At 32.5% G+C, this 18,007-nt stretch overlaps 1 long non-coding RNA gene across 4 annotated transcripts; it reads right to left on the minus strand.

The window, feature by feature from the left end:
* Positions 1-677: 677 nt before the first annotated feature.
* On the minus strand, positions 678-7,851 carry LOC129284526 (uncharacterized). 4 transcript variants are annotated; one of them, XR_008586882.1, is made up of 7 exons: positions 7,759-7,847; positions 7,596-7,650; positions 4,001-5,758; positions 3,087-3,171; positions 2,405-2,529; positions 1,170-1,258; positions 678-801 (listed from the first exon to the last, which is right to left on the minus strand). It is a non-coding gene; the product is annotated as an uncharacterized LOC129284526 (long non-coding RNA). The 4 variants fall into 4 exon arrangements; XR_008586883.1 differs by lacking the exons at positions 678-801; positions 1,170-1,258 and having other exon boundaries at positions 2,117-2,529; positions 4,001-4,061; positions 4,466-5,758; positions 7,759-7,851; XR_008586884.1 differs by lacking the exons at positions 678-801; positions 1,170-1,258 and having other exon boundaries at positions 2,117-2,529; positions 4,001-4,516; positions 5,355-5,758; positions 7,759-7,846.
* Between the last annotated feature and the right edge of the window lie 10,156 nt (positions 7,852-18,007).

Consider the following 18,007-nt stretch of genomic DNA (forward strand, 5'->3'; position numbering starts at 1 on the left):
CGTTTATTAATTTCCAACAAAATATTTCTGATTTTCAAGAATTATATTATAAGATTATGAAAAAGAATTTTAGCTTATACAACTTGACAGCATTTTTCTTAAAGTATAAAAACAATTTTATAAACTTTGCCTTAAACTATTTTTTTATGAATATTGGATATTTTATATATACTATGATGTGATGTAAATTAATCCAACAACTAAAAAAAATGTCGCGACTTACACCTTCCTTCCATTTGGTTGTAATGTCCATTTGTGAAATCCACGTTCATTTAACAATCTTCTCTTCTCTCTCTAGCTAAGGTTATCTTTTTTTTTTTTTTGGTATTTTTTGATACCAACCAAATCATCAAGCAAAATATTTGTTCACAAATAAATGTCACCATTGGATGGACAGAAAGTGTAAGTTGCTACATTTTTTGGTTGATGGATTAACTTGCATCACATTATAGTGTATAGGATATCCAATAAAGATCAAAAATAGTTTAAGGGCAAATATGATCTTTCACCTTTTATAAACTTTCATTTTTTTTAATTAGAGTTTATCTTAAATGTAACGTTTCCACTTAAATTTAAGATATCAAAAGACATAAATACCCATAAAGAATAGTCAAATTTCAAATTTTAATAACTGATATAAATGATCACTTTACCTCAAAAACGGAGTGCAATAAAGCTCTTTTTCTTTCTTTGTTTTCTCTGACCTGAAGAATTCAACTATTTGGAAACAGAGACAGAACAGGAATGAACAGAGGAATTAAGCCTAACTGCCATAAATTTGTTAAAATATTGGTACAATAGCTGCAAGAAAAATGGAGAAAAATTAGTTTGATGCACAGATATGAGATAACGAAATGACTAATATCTCTATTTTTTATTTTGTAAAATTTAATCAACAAATGCCACTAGAGGCTCAGAATGGAAGTCGAAAAAAGTAATAATAATAATAAGAATGCTTATTTAGAAGTACCTTTCAGGAAAAAATATCGTCACGTTTTATAAGAATTATTTATGTCTCTATCCAATAATTAATCGATTTTATGAAAGCATCATGTAATTTGTCATAAATAAGCATAGAGAGCATAAACTAAATTTGATATTTGAAATTGAATAAATGATGATATAAAGAAAAGGAGACCAATTTATCTCAAAATGACACGAAACTTAACTGTTTAGAAGCAAAGAAATTGGAGAATGGAAACACAAGTGAAGCCAATCTGCCACTGCCGTTAACATGAAGAAATTACCACACACAAAACTGCAATAAAAGATAAACTTCAGTGCCTAACAAATATGAGACTCAGAAATAGAGAAATATTACTAATTTCGATTTTTTTTTCAATTTTCATTTTTATTTTGTGGAATCTAATGAATAAAGTATAGATCATATTTCCATTTTTCAATTTAGTGAAGTGCGAGAAAAGTATCAAAACAAATAAGAAAGCTATATGATATTTGTAATTTACTGTTAAAAAAATATACTCTCTCCATTAAAAAATGTAAGGTATTTTTAATCGAATCTCACCTCTCATTAAAGTAGTTATCCATTTTTTAACTAACTCTATCTTTTCACATTTATTCCTGTTAAATACCTTATAATAAATATAAAGTTATTATTTGTAAAGGCACTTTTAAAAAAAAATCAATGATTACACATCAAAAAACTAAAGATGCCTTATATTTTTGAATATCTAACTCTTCAAAAGTGCTTTATATTTTTAAACAGAGAGAGTCACTTCCTCCCATCTTACCATGGCCACAAAAATATTTCAGGCTTAGTAAATAAAGCACTTTTATTTAGAAAAACCTTTAAAAAAATACTATAAATTCAAGGCATTCATTAATTTTTCTTAGTAATAGCCGTTCAAAAGTGTGATACATTTTTTAAGGGTTAGAAATGTCTCAACACATAATTAATGTATTTTTTAAAACATACACATAATCAATAAATTATTTTATATTTATTATAAATTAAAACACCTTGTCTATAATTTGTGTTGTTCTCTCTCCAAACAATTTCTAAAGCAACAATTCCAAAACTATAAATATATACTTTGTTTATCATGTAACTCCTCATTACATATTTAGAAGCCATGTCACTATTGAAAAGAGAATATGCAACACCCATAAATTAGTGATTTTACTAAACAAATGAAATATTGATGTTTCTAGGATCATTTGAATGAGAATGGCTTTATGCAATAGCAGATCATACAACACAGAGGAAGTGCATGGTGAAGATAAATTCTGTTAATGAGCAATCAAATATAGAATTTAATATGGCATAATACATTGTTCAAGCTATTCGGGTGCCAATGTGGGTATTATCATCATAATCGAGCTTTGCTAAACTGAAGTCAAAGATCTTGGCATTCACATCCTTATCTAGCAAGATGTTAGTTACCTGAATATCCCTATATACTATTTTTTGTCTTGATTCCTCATGAAGATAAGCCAATCCCCTTGCTATTCCTTGACAAATTCTCACACTTGTGGGCCAATCCAAGTGGATCATTTGTTCTTCACAGCCTAGAAGTAAAGAAAACCAAGGAAAAGGAAATTATCTTGGAATCACTTTACAATTCAGAATTAGGAATTTACACAAGCAAGGTGTACATGATGAACTTATCATATTTTGTAAAATTGCTAAAGCCCCACAACGATAGAAAATCACTATCATATTCATACGAAAGGGTATCAATACAAAGTAAAAAGAATAAAGCCATGAACCACATGCTATAATAGAAAGGAAAGTCAATTAGCTGCCAATAACCACAAGTTGTAGAACAAAGTTCCCCTTATAGGAAATAATTTATCCAACAAACACAATCCAATGGGCTAGTGACAAAAAACAGCATTCTGTTTTCAAAATAATGATTGGATCTCAAAAAACTTATCAATATCCATAAGGCCCCTGTATGATATTTATATTTTGTTCAAGATCAAACTTGAAATTAAACTCCTCAGTTTCTCATGGTTATAGCATAAGATATGCATATAGTAATAATTTTTCCTACTAACCCACATAAACTTTGTTGAACAAGATAAAACATTATTCTAAGGATTGTAGAGGATGGAAAACTCACCTTGCAATAGAGTCTTCAACATACTCTAATGAATCGCCGACAATGCCAACAAAATAAGTTTATTATCATCATGGATTAGATTTTCCTGAAGCAAAGAGATTGTCAACAAAGTTTCTTTTGTCTTGGTAGTATAAGTTTCTCCATAATAGCCAAAGAACAAATAGAACAAAAACTGGAAAAGAATAAAATCAACAAACAATGTTGATATTTATATTTCCAAGCACTTCCATGCAATGGGATAATGAAAAAAATAGAGAACTAAATTTGGCAACTAATGGAGTAGCCTTTTGTTGAAATGACTGAGTTTTCAAGCAATTTTCTCAGCCATGTTATTTTGTTTAGCATCATATGTATAGAGATTTTGAGGCACCAAGCTTGCTTCTCTAGCTCTAATAAATCTAGTTTAAATCTATTTAATAACTCTAGAAGATAAGATGATAAAAAATTAGACAAAAAATCTAATAGATAAAATACTTAATGGATAAATATCTAGATATTAAATATTAAATATTTAATATCATAAGCCTTTATCAGTGACTTTCAACATCTAATTAGCAGGCAGATTGTCCATTAGGGAATAATCCAACCTATAAGAGCTGGATGGCGACAAAGTTTTGTTATAACCAAGGCTTAAAAAGTTCATAAAGACTATTAAAGAATAAAGGCTATGGTTATATTCAAGGAAAAACTAACCACACTCTATTTACTGAGTTATACCCTAAAAGTAAAATTGCTATTTTGATTAATTGTCCATGTCAATGATATCATAATGACTCATGATTTTAGAAGAAATCATGCGGCTTAAATGAACCCTTGAAAATTAGTTTGGGATTAAGTTTCTCGCTGACTTAAAGAATTTCATATATAAGGAACTTGCCAATTCAAAAAAAAAATTGATCACATAGAAAATATACCTTGAATCTTCCGGAAGAGACTACATGCTGGCTTGAAAGCGAGCAGAGACTCCAATTGAACCTATGCATAAGATGTGCTTCAAAGACAATAGACATCGAGAGATACAAAAGACATGTAAGGAAACTAATCGGCTTGTCTCATATGAGGTGAATGTCAATTTCTGACCTGTTAGCCAGTTTATAAATAGAGACCTATAGAGAAGGGCATTTTTTCTATTATCAGAATCTTAAGGTGCTTGAAGATACACTAGGAAAATGTCTTCCTAGTAAATTAAGCATTGCTATTGAAGCACCTACAAAACTATCAATGTAATAATATGGCCCCAATTGTCAATATACTAAATAACTCTGTATACCTTGATAGAACAAAACATGTGCGGAGCTTGACAAAAATTTAATCAAGAAAAAGCTTGAAAACAATACTGTTAAACTTCTTCACTCATCTAATAATTTAAAGTACTACACCTGTTGGCCAAAGCTGTGCTAGGAGCTAAATTTGAGAACCTGACAAGAAAGCTAGAGATAAAAGAGTTACATCATGGCTAAACAGGCCCCATAATGGAGAAAATCAGGATATGGAAAAGCTATTCATAACTTGTAGAATATTGAACATGGACTCATCCATATAACATGCCAAGCAGAAGTCTTTATTTAATTTCCTTAAGATTTAATATCACATAGAACATTATTTTGTCCTCTACTTGGTGAAGCGTTTCAGTTGACAAACGACCACACATTCCAAAAAACCTGAACCCAACCATTCTCATCTACTAACGGAGCAAAAGTTGGACTACTGGAATTACACTCAAGATTTCATAAAGTGAAGAAAGCAAAACCATAATGAAAATCATAAAACAGTCAGGATATTGTAGAGATTAGATTGTCATCATAGTCATTATATATACACCATCAATGTTTAGTCAACTATAGTTAATCTGTTGCAGGAGATGAATTATGGTTATTAGAGTTAGCATGTATATCAGAAAATAGCTACTTTGAAGCATCATGAAGTAGCAATTGAAAAATAAAAAGAGTATAGCTAACTATGTCTATTTTGACCTAATGCTATAGGCTTTGATGAAAATGAGAATAGCAATAACATTTGATTTCATGATATATCCTTTTAGAAGTACTTTTAATTTTTTTTAATGAAAAGGGAAAATACATTCAAAAGGAAACAAAATCTAAAGTACCAAAATATCTCTTTGATTTTAACACAGTGCAGTCTGGATAAGGATCATGGAGGCAACCATCTATCCAATTGCATCACCTACGCATTCCTCATCAAAATATGAGTGGCAACAATGATTTAATGAAAGGACAATACACAGAGAACCCACAAATCATACATTACCTCATTGTCAGCACCATAAAACTGTGTTCGCTTGACACTAATCATTGGAAGTCATTTAGAACCCATAGACGAAAGTAGAGATCCCAAGCACAGTGACAAACTTAACGTGTTCAGCCACTTGATTCAACAGGGCTGTGTAAAGTCAAACATAGATCTATCGCACAGTGAAGTGTAAGTAATTATGGATGCTTCTCCACCATTATGGGTTTGGATGGTAAGGTAGTGAAGGTCTTGGATTAAAAGGTGGATTCCAATGTCACCCTTAGTTTACGAAGCTTCTGCCATCAAGTTGAGTGAATGGAAGTACTCGTCGATAGTCACAAACAGATGACTCCCACCAAAAAAGGGGCAATTGAAGGATCCTCTTCTGCATCCACACTTATGGAGGGACGGGTAGGGCGTACCTAGCGTGAATGCATGAGAAATGGAGGATATTAGAGGAGAAGAAGTGGCAGAGTGGTGGACAAAATTCAGAGCGACTGAGGGAAGTAAATGATCATGAGAACTTGTTAATGGAAATTGGAGAGGTGCTGAGAAGTTAAATAAGGGAAATACTTAAAAGACTGAGGCTATGGAATGTTTTTGATAAATGTATCTGTGTATTTGATGATTAAAAAAAGAAACTCACGTTGGTGCCATTGTTCATTTAGTGTTCAAAGGAAGATCCCAAATTTATATAGGAATTTGATGATTAATGGTTGATTGCTCTGCACATACGAATATCACACTAGGCAAATAATATATTTAAAATTTCACCTGGTGGTGCGAAATGGCACCATGAAAATTACCAAGAATTCAAAAATTATTGAAATCCCGCCAATTGACCCATTCACCTTCCCATTTAATCTATCCCATGAATGCAAGACCAGCCTCCCCTTTATTCGTCCTTTTTCGTGTTATAGTAGTTAAATTCAAAATAAAATATAAAATATTAGCTGAGATGAGAAAAAACAAACAACAGAAACCATCAAATATTATAATAATATTAACACTACAATATTTGAATCTCTATCTCCAATATCATAATATTATGTTATAATTATAATAGTATAATATTATTATAATTATAATACTACAATAGATGGAGAATTGGAACACGTGACCTGGAACGTGCAATTAATGAAGACAATAGATGGAGCTCTAATATAAAAAAAAAAAAAAGATAGCAAAAAGATAGCACAGTTCATTTACTGTAGATATGGCCATCCCGTGTTGATAAAAGTAATAGATAATAGATTATTTCATTCTTTGAATTTTTGTGGGCCGTTATCCAGTATCTAATTACAATTCTTCGATCTGGGTATTATCAAAGCTAAAACGTACAGTGACTATTTTGTTAACTGATCTTTGTTGATATTTGATTCAGGCCATTTAAATCTTATTATTTTTATATTTTTTATCTAAATTTTTATTTATGAATTGATTGTGAACATGTTATTTTTTTATTTTAGTTTACTCCTAAAATAAGAAATATTTAAAATTTAAATAGTCCAAATTAGATATGAAACCTTTACCTAACATGAGATATTATCGATCATTACTTACATTTAAACTTTTAATTTTATCATAAGGTTTAGATATTATAGGAGATAGACAAGAATTATAAGAAAATGGACACTCTCTCGGATTAAAAATAAAAAGTATTTTTTACAATTAGATATTAAAAAATAAAAAATATTTAATGTGTAATTAATATTTTTAAAAAATATATATCTTTAATAAAAAAACGTTCAACCGATCATCTTTTTTTTTTTTAATTGACCATTGGTGTACTTGATTGGACACTAAATATAAGTATTTCTCCCAATAAAAATTCTAACAATTTACCTTAAAGTAAGGCATTCTATTAAATAAGGGAAAATATAAAAAAATGGTGCTCATTTAAAGAGAATTAACTAATTTATTGAGGTGTATAATTAGATTAAAAATACTTTATATTTTTAAAAGAGGGAATAGGAATATAATTTATAATTATCTATTAAAAAAATTACTATTTCCATTAATATCTATTTAAACCATTTATAGTTATCCAAAAATCGACTTGATAAACAAATTGCTTATCGTAATACAATCAGAAACACCAAATATTTTAGTCTATTCATGATTTAATTAAATATTTCCCCTCAACTCTCAAATACTGGAGGAATTCAAGAAAAACAAAGCAGAAGCGTAAGAAATTATAAAGCAGAAGACACACACATATATGTAAACACGATGAAAAACCAACGCCAAAGGTATTACCTGTGTAGAGCAGCTGGTTTTGGGATGCTTTCCATGAGAGGGAAATCTCCTGTTTCTGTTTAAAAAATTTGATTTTAAAAAAATGAGTTGAGGTGAAATAAAAGAAGAAGAAAATAATTATAAGAAAGAAACAATCTTAGATTAAAGGAAGAATGAAAAATACCAGAAAATTAGAGCACAGAAACTGCAAAAGCTCTCGCTAGAGAAATGTTCAGCGACGGAATGAAGAAGAAGAAGTATTGGTCCATGATCATTTAATGGAGATGATGCGCCTTGGAACTAATAATAGTGTCAAAGGCTAAAAGCTTCTTTTGATCGTTTCTATGCCTAATTATTGTCAAAAGAGCATTCCACTGCAAATTTAAAATAATTATTAGTGCACTAGAGCAACTTTTCATTTGCTCAATTTGTCAAAAGAACATTACTATGAAGTCCCACAAAAGCATACAAAATTTCCAAAGGTACTGTAAAATCACTAAATATCTATCAAGTCCCAAAGGAATGAAGGATTGGGGGTGAATGCGTTTTTTTTTTCCTGAATTGACTAAAACATCCCTGTTTGATAGAAAAAGAAACACACTCTTGTTCTTCTACCTTCCTTCCCCAGCCTTTTACTGCTTCAAAATTCATTGTCGCTATATATATATATATATATATAAATGTTTTTGCACAATCTTTTGATCCATATAAGAAGCACCAGGTTCTTTCGAATCTCATTAACCAACTCCGCAAAGCAAAAATACCTTTGGGAAAATGACACTATTGCAAAATAGACTTATTGAAGTAACCATATACACGCACTTACTTTAAAAATGCTCCTAAAAAATGAGGCAGAGCATACTGAAGCACTTATTAAAAAAAAAAGCGCTTTAAAAGGTTAGTTCTTCCAAGTACTTTCAACAAAACAAAAAAAATTAAAAGACTTAAAAATAAAATTATTTTAAAATTATATATTTTTTCAAAGCACTTCTTCCCAAAAGCGCTCTAAAAAAATATGATCTTCCAGAGAACATGAAGTGCTCCGGAAGACCCTTTGAAATTTTTTTAGTATAATTTCTTAATAATTTAATTTGGTGTTAATTACTTTATATTTTATGTTATTAATTGAAGTATTATAATTATTTTAGATATTAATAAGAATAATTTATAAAATATTATATTATAATTTTATTTAGTATTTTAATTTTTTAGCCAATTAATTAATTTTAAATTTATAAATTTATTATAAATTAATGTTTAATTAATTAATAACTTAAAGTACTTTTTAAATATTATTTAATTTTTTATTATTTAACACCAATATAATAATTGTTTAATAAAAAATTGAATTATAATATTAAATTTCAAATTATTTTTTTTAAAAAAAATGAAATGCCTTTAGGAGTGCTTTCATGTGGAAGTTGTAACATCCTAAATTTTAAAATTAGGAATTATCAGTATTTCCTTAGGAGGAGGCTAGGTTAGTGTTTAAGTGGGCCATGGTACAGAATGGAGTTTAAATTTTGGTGGGACTTTTTGTGCCATGTGCTACAGTGAGCGTGTCAATGCACCATTGCACACGTGTAAAATCAGATGCAAAAAACAAATCGAAAATAGAAGGAAGAAAGAAGGAAAATGAGAGAACGACGAAGAGGAGCTCGTGCACTGCTAGGGCACGATCCCTAAGCCACATTGGGAGCATTACGAGGTTGAATCATTCTTTGGCAAGTTCCACATTCCCTCTCCTTTATTTTTATGCGAAGATTTCTGACTTTTATGGCAATAGGGGCTTTGATTTTGATTTCCTTAGGTTTAGAACAAATCTATTAGATTATTTAAGGTCTTGAGGGGTCAAATCAATCCTTTAACCCTAAGTTTATGGGTTTTATAGTGATTGAAAATTTTTGTTGAGGGTTTGGATGAACCCTAGGTATAATTTAATGATTTTGAGACAATGTGGGGAATTAGATGATGAATTTGGTGTGTTGGGATGTTTAATAAGATGGTTATAGTATTTTGAAATGATCGGTGTAGTTAAGTAAGGAATTTAGGTGTTATAGGCACTAAGAACCTAGTGAATTCAATGTTATCTAGAGTGATAATTAATGATTATCACTTGATTGTGTAGATTAAGTGTTGCTCGAACTAACTAGTACATATAAAATTTGTGCAGCTAATGTTGAGCCACAGTAACCCTTTTGTGTGATAAAGGGTTGAGGTAATGGAATAATTTACACTATTTGATTATATTGCTTAACTATCTATAAGTAGATATATTAATTTGAACTTGAGATTTGATAATCTTGCTTATTGTGAAATGTGATCTTGTGCATGAAAAACTATTTGTAAATGATGACAATATTAAAAATTTATATGGATTGGTTAAGAAATTCGAAACGTACATGTGTTATATATGATGAGTGTGAGCATGATCATGTTAAAAGGTGAGAGTTCACCTGTAAGAAGGAGTAGTGAAAGTTTATATGGTATGTATCTCCTTAGTATTTAGTGAGGCACGGTGTTGGAGATTTTCTCTTTAGTATCCATGTAAGATATGGAATTTGAGAGTGACGCTCCTTAGTATCAGTGATGCGGTGTTAGAGTAACGACACCCAATTGTGTGCGATAGAGGGAGACCATAGTCCAAAAGTGGGATAGGATACCTTTGGCCAGGTGATCTTACCATCGAAGGTGAGCTCGAACCATGGTGAATGTGTAGTTGGTTCAAGAGCTAATAGTTTCAATTGAGATATGGAGACTCAAATGGTAGAATAATCATGCCAGTGGTAAATGATTTGTATTCATCAAAAGATTATGTTATAATATGTAAAAGTAAATTTGGTGTTTAATAGCTTTACTCCCTAATGGTTGTGCATGTTAATTAATGGTAATGAATTATTCTATTATTAAGATGTTTATCTTACCCTATAGTTATATTTCACAAGTGAGGGCTTCGGCAGGGGTAAGGGGAAGGAAGGAGTAATTAAAGAGTGAAGAGTATTTTTGTATGGCTCTTCCCTTTTCTTTTTGTGGGTTTGTAATGAATATGCTATGTTATTAAGTCAACTTAGGAACATAATATTATTTTGGTTATCATTTGAATGAAATTGTGATAAATGTGTGTGTATCTTAGTCCAAGGTTGATGTTGTGGATTAAGTGTGTGTGCTTGGCCAAGTTATAATTACAACTGATATATTTGAAGTGATTTATGTACCAAAATGACCAATTGACATGTCTGTTAAATTTTATCCCCCTTTTGTATTATTGTCAAATGGGGGTTTGGTGGTCATTTTGAGTGTGATTGCTTATTTGTGTGATATAAATGATCTGTCATGGTGTGTGTGGTCCATTTGAGGTGGTCAAAGTATATCTGGGGCTAATGGCATTTGGTATTGTGAGTTGGACACCTTTGTATATGTTTTAAGGTGAAAATGAATTATTTTAAATTCAGGTGTCATATTTTTAATGAATGATCATTTGAGTGTGAGATTGGTGCCATTAGCTAGAGAGCTCAAAAGAGCTTTATGTGTATACTTGAACCGCCCAAATTGGACGCGGATGGCAAAATGATGCACTATAAAAGTTTGGAGTGCTGTCATGACAATAGGTATGTACCGTGGCGCATGGTAGTTGCACCACGATGCAAGTACCTTCCTAAGGGATTCGTTCCTTTATGCCATCTGTCGCAGCGGGCGTAGCTTGCACCGTGATGAATGGACCAGATTTTTGAGAAAAGGTTTATTTCAGCCTATTTTGAAGGCCATTGGATTTTCATGCTTCCGTATTTGTAATCAATTAATTTTTAATCATGGTTTGAGCTCAAACAATACTTAAAAAGGATTTTTTTGATGTCCCATTATTTTATACTAATTATCTTTTAAACCTTTAGGTTGTGATAACTTCTTCTTCAGATTTTATCTAGTCCTAGTTATCACAACGGCTTGTATGTTTATTATCTTGGTAATGTTAAAGTAGACATTACAATTTGGTATCAGTTTCAAGCATTCTAAGACTGGTATGTGTGATTGTTGTGTTAGATTATTTTTCTTGTCACATTCATGTGTAGAAGTTGGCATATATATTTATTACACTTATCTTTCCTTTACAAAGTTATCTAATTTAACACACTTTTTGTGTGGTTACTTCTATCCTTAGGAGGAGAGAGAGGATGGTAAGAAGAAGAACTGCTAGAATTACCGCGAGTGGTAACCCATCTAATATAGATGTGGTACCAGAGATCAATAAGCTACCGCTAGAGAATCACATTCTAGTTGATTAGAACTTAGAACAATCAAGGAATGAGCCGCAGGGTAATAAGGCCTTGCTATTGGAGATGAGGAATTTGATGCAAGAAATATGCAATTCAGTACGGGGTCAAGAGGTACCTAGGAATAATAGAGCAAAGGGTGATAGTAGAACAATAAAAAATGAAGAAGAGATGTATGAGGAAGATGAAAGAGCGTATGAGGACAGCGCACCTAAACAATCTAGAGCTATGGGTGGTACGGTTCACAAAACTCCATAGGTTGAGCATGGAAGAGTTTTTTTACAGCTCCATCCACTTACTTTTGATGGGACTATGAAAGAAGGCAAAGTCAAAATGTATCGAGAGAATTGAAACAATCTTTAAGGTTGTGCCTTGCTTAGAACGGTAGAAGGTGACTTTGGCCTTGATGTTGTTTGTAAAAGAGGCTAAACACTTGTAGAAGTCAGTGAAACCGACTAGTAGAGTTGAGTAGACATGGGATGAGTTTAAAGTGAGGTTTTTCAACTTCTACTTCTCAGTAGCCTTGTACAGAAAGAGGTTAAGTTCCACGAATTCAAGTAAGGGAATCTTGATAAAGAAGCATTCATTGCTAAATTCAATTAATTGTCAAAGTACTCTACCTATCTCATAGGAAATAATGACTCGAAATGGATGGTTGAGAGACTACTTGAGAAGATGAGGCCTGAGTACCGACATTAATTGACCTTGTTTGAGATCATATCTTATGATGAGATGTGCAACAAACTAAGAATAGTTGCAAGAAGGGGTAGAAAGGTAGAGACTGAGAAGAGAAGAGATAGTTAGGGCAGATTCTCATAGTCGCTTGGCCCTAGTGGTGGAGTTAGCAAGAGGTCTAGTTTTAGCTCTGGTAGTTCTAGAAGCTTTTGGAAAAAGAAGACTTTTCACAAGGGATCACAGTCCTGAGGTTCCTTCCAGAGGAGTAGTGGACCCAAGAATGGTGCCAGTGGTGTATAGCTATCTCAGCAAGCTTCCACAGTGCCTGTGCCAACTCTTAGCATAGCCAAAACCCTTTAGTGCTTGAAGTGTGAGAGATACCATATGGGAAAGTAATGGGCTTGCTTTAAGTATGGCAAGATGGGGCACATAGCTAAATATTGTGAAGAGGACAGAATGGGTACCACAGAGCAGAGATCGCCTGTTCCTAAGAGGGTATTCACGTTATACCAGGAGGAGGTAGGTATGTCTTTAAATTTGATTAAAGGTAAAATATCTCTGCATAATTGTGAAATAGATTCTTTGTTTGATTTGAGTGCTACCCATTCTTGCATTTCTGATGACTGTGTATTGAGGTTGAAATTGTCTATACATATCTTGCCATCTGTGATTAATGTGTCTACGCAGGCGAAAATTTCTATAAGAATCGACCGCGCTTGTCCAGATGTTGATTTGAGATTTAAGAATAGATCAATCACTATTGATTTGATCTTTCTACCCATGATTGGGATTAATATAGTGGTTCATATAGACTGGTTATCGACAAACAATGCAACACTCGATTGTGCAAGAAAGGTAATATCCTTGCCAGTATACACTACACCTATAGTGAAACCTAGTCAATCAAAATTCTTGTCTGTAGTTCAAGCAAAAAAGTGCATTCAATAAGGTTGTTAGGCATATATGGTATTCTTTTCTATTCATGCTGCTTGTGATGGAGGAATTGAGAGAATTAGAGTAGTGAATGAATTTTCTGAAGTATTCTCAGAAGAAGTGTCTGGATTGCCACCTGAGTGAGAGGTGGAATCCTTTATTAATCTAGTGCCTGGAACAGAACCCATATCGAAACATCCGTATTGAATGTCTCTATCTGAGTTAGTAGAAAAAAACAACTGGAGGAATTGCTAGAAAAAGGTTTTATAAGAACGAGTATGTCTCCGTGAGGATCACCAGTATTTTTTATGAAGAAGAAGGATGGCAGTATGAGACTGTGCATTCACTACAGACAATTGAACAACATGACAGTCAAGAACAAGTATCCTTTACCCATACTTAATGACTTACTAGATCAATTAGTTAGAGTTGTGATGTTCTCGAAGATCGACCTACGATTAGGCTATCATCAGCCGCGAGTCAAGGTTCAAGATGTACCAAAGACTACCTTTCGTACTAGATATGGTCATTATGAGTTTCTAGTGATACCATTTAGATTGACAAATGCTCCAATACTATTTATAGACTACATGAATAGAATATTTTGTCCCTGTATTGATAAGTTTGTGGTGTTGTTCATCGATGATATTCTAATTTACTTAAGAGATGAGGAAGAGCATGCGAAGCATCTTCGTACTATCTTGCAACTTTTAAAAGACAATAAGTTATATGCCAAACTTAGAAAATGTGAGTTTTAGCTGAGGTAAGTGAGATTCCTTGGTCATGTTGTGTCAGCAGAAGGGATTGTTGTTGATCCACACAAGGTGGATGCTATTTTGAAATCGGAACCACCTACCTTAGTAACAGAGATTAGAAGTTTCTTGGGATTAGTAGGTTACTATCGATGATTCATTCAGGGGTTTTCACAGATTAAGTCTCCATTGACTAAGTTGACTCGAAAGGATCATCTGTATGTGTGGATCAATAAGTGTGAGTTGGCATTTTAAGAGTTAAAGATGAAATTGATGTCTTCTCTAGTACTAGTTATTCCTAATCCTCGATTATCGTATATGGCTTATATGGATGCATTGTTGAAAGGTTTAGGGTGCATTTTAATACAAGATAAGCAAGTTGTTGCTTATGTCTCAAGAAAATTATGATCGTATGAGGAGAATTACATGAATCATGATTTGGAGGGAGCAGCAGTAGTTTTTGCCTTGAAAATTTGGTGACACTATCTCTATATATCTGTGTTTGAAGTATTTAATGACTACATGTAACATCCCTGCTTTTGATTCCTTAATTTACTAAAATTAATAAGGACAATTAAGTAAGTTGATGTAGTGTGTGGTCAGAGGAGAGTAATAAGTGTTTTTAGTTGGAATTACAGGTATAACTTAGGTCTAAAGTAAAATTAGGTCACTTAAGGACCAAAAAGTAGAGAAAAACAAGCTAAACAACCTCCGTGCCATATATCGCAATGAACGAGGCCATTAAGCAAGAATTTCCTTTTTTGTATCACATGTCGCAGTACGTAGGGATAGGCGCCATGGCACACAGTGCGAATTCTGTAAAAATAATGCATGATTTAATGCGAAAAATGGAAGGGAAGAAAAGGAAAATAAAGGAGATGCTCATTTTCTCTGCTAGGGCACAACCTAGGATTTGAGAAGGTTTAAAGCTTCAAATTATCCAAGGTAAGATCCTTAAACTATTTCTCTCCTTTTCTCTTCATTTTTCTCAAGAATTTGAGTTAGGGTTTAAATGAGGATGATGACTTCAGTCCATATAGGTTATGGGTCTGAATCCATTGACTTAAATAAAGTTAATGGGAGTTTTTTAGAGTATTTAAACCTAGTACTAATGATTTTAGTGGTGGTTGGAAGATGAGCTCCATTAATATTCAAAATTACATTTATATGGGTGGTTGGAAGAGTGTGATGCCATGAATGAAAGTTTAATGGCTCATTAATATTGTTTAGGACTAAAGAGGTATAATAAACCTAATGAATAGGCTTAAACTCATGTAAAGTGAATATTGGGCAATTTAGCAGAGGAGATTAAGGTTTTAATGTTTGAATTGGTAATATTGATAAAATTTCACTTGGTTGATTGTAGTTTTGGCTCGTGGACATCTGTCTTGACTTGAAACTCAAATTGTGGAAGCTAAAACATTAAGAGGTAAACCTTTAACCTCTTAAAGATTTGAGGTAACCGGAGGAAACCCTACTTTGAGTAGTTATATGTTAATTAATTATAAATTGACTTTTAAATGTGAATGTTATATGTATGGGTTGATTTTCAATATGAAAAGCATGTGTTAGTTTCAATAAGTGTATGAAAATTTAATGTGCATAATGTTATTGTGGTTTGAAATGCAAATGCTAAATCATGATGTTTTTAAACTATGAATATGCATATGTCTTTAAAAAGATGAATGTGATGATGTGTTATCAATGAGTAGTAATTGATTAATTTGATAAAGATGAGCAATTGTGATTGAAAAAATAGGTATATGCGATAGAAGTGAAAGATAAGAAATTGATGTACACTTAGGTAGCACTTGGTCGTAAGCCCAATATGTTGATTTTGATAATGAGCAAAGGAAAAAGTAAAAAAAGTGAGTATTGTCTATGGCATGATCAGTGGGTGAGAGTTCATTTAAGGATTAGGAGTAGAGAAAAATTCATATGATATTTAGGCTACCCTCCGGTGTATGGGGGTATAACCTTATCCCACAATTTATTGAGGGATTGTCCCATAATTTGTTGAGGGACTAGAACCTAACTAACTCCACCAGTTCAATGAAAAGAATAGCCTAGGTTAAGAGACACCCTAAAGATTCAAGAATAGGGGAAGCCGTGGTCTGAGAGTGAGTCATGTGATCTTTGGCCTGGTCGCACCTCAAGATTAGTGAGCTTAGGTAGTTCAATCACACGGATGGAATCCTATTCAGTGTTATAGCCCACAGTTTTAGTCTGAGCAAATAAGGAGGTTATAAGGTTGGTTGGTCATTGCCTATACAAGTATATGACATGTCACACATGTTGAGTTATGGCAAGTTGAGTGAATAAGGGGTCATAGTCACATATTAGAAAATATGATGACAATGCACCTAGTATATGTGAAATAAAGAAGTTATTAAATGATAAATGACAAGTTATGATATGTGTGAGCATGTTTTACATACTTAGTTCCTTATGCATTACTTAGTTTATAATTGATATATAACTACATAGGGTAAGCTTAACTTTTCAGGCTTTACTCTAGTATAGAGAGGGAGAAGGCTTAAGAGGCTAAGAATTAGCATATTCCTTTTTATGTACCTCTAGCTTAGTTTATTTTGTGTAATATTATATGTTTTCCAATTCTAGATCCTTGGATAGCCTTAGAAGGAGGCTAGGTCAGTGTTTGAGCGAGCCATAGCACAGAAAGGAGTTTAAATTTTAGTGGGACCTTCTGTGCCATGTACCGCAGTAGGCGTGTCAATGTATCATGGCACACGTGTAAAATCTGCACTTATTATATGCAAAAAACAAACTGAAAACAGAAGGAAGAAAGAAGGACAATGAGAGAGCAATAGCAAAAAGATCGTGTACTGCTAGGGCACAATCCCTAAGCCATATTAGGAGCATTAGGAGCTTGAATCATCCTTGGCTAAGTTTCACATTCCCACTCCTTCATCTTTATGCAAAGATTTCTGACTTTTATAGCAATGGGGGCTTTGGTTTTGGTTCCCTTAGGTTTAGACCAAATCTATTAGATTATTTAAGGTTTTAGGGAGTTAAATCAATCCTTTAACCCTAAGTTTATGGGTTTTATGATGATTGAGAATTTCTATTGAGGGTTTGGACGAACCCTAGGCATAATTTAAAGATTTTGAGACAATGTGGGGAATTAGATGATGAATTTAGTATGTTGGGATATTTGATAAGATGGTTAGAGTATTTTGAAATGGTTGGTATGGTTAGGTAAGGAAGTTATGTGTTATAGGCACTTAGAACCTAGTGAATTTGGGGTTATCTGGAGTAATAATTAATGATTGTCATTTGATTGTGTAGATTGAATGTTGCTTGAGCTACCTCATGCATATAGAACATGTGGAGCTAATGTTGAGCTATGGTAACCTTTTTGTATGACAAAGGGTTGAGGTGATGAAATAATTTATATTATTTGATTATATTGCTTAACTGTATATGAGTTGATATATTAATTTGGACTTGAGATTTGATAACCTTACATATTGCAAAATGTGGTTTTGTGCATAAAAAATTATTTACAAATGATGAGAATATTGAAAATTTATATGGACTGGTTGAGAAATTTGAAATTTACATGTGTTATATATGATGAGTGTGAGTATAATCATGTTAGGGGGTAGGAGTTCACACATAGGAAGGAGTAGTGGAAGTTCATATGACATGTATCTCCTTAGTGTCTAGTGAGGTACTGTGTTGGAGATTTTCTCTATAGTATCCATGCAGGATACAACATTGGAGAGTGATGCTTCTTAGTATCAGTGATGTGGTGTTAAAGTAATGACACCTCGATTCATGT

Source organism: Prosopis cineraria, unplaced genomic scaffold (assembly GCF_029017545.1).
Source record: "Prosopis cineraria cultivar Desert tree isolate PC_DT_omini unplaced genomic scaffold, ASM2901754v1 PC10, whole genome shotgun sequence".
Lineage (NCBI taxonomy): Eukaryota > Viridiplantae > Streptophyta > Magnoliopsida > Fabales > Fabaceae > Prosopis > Prosopis cineraria.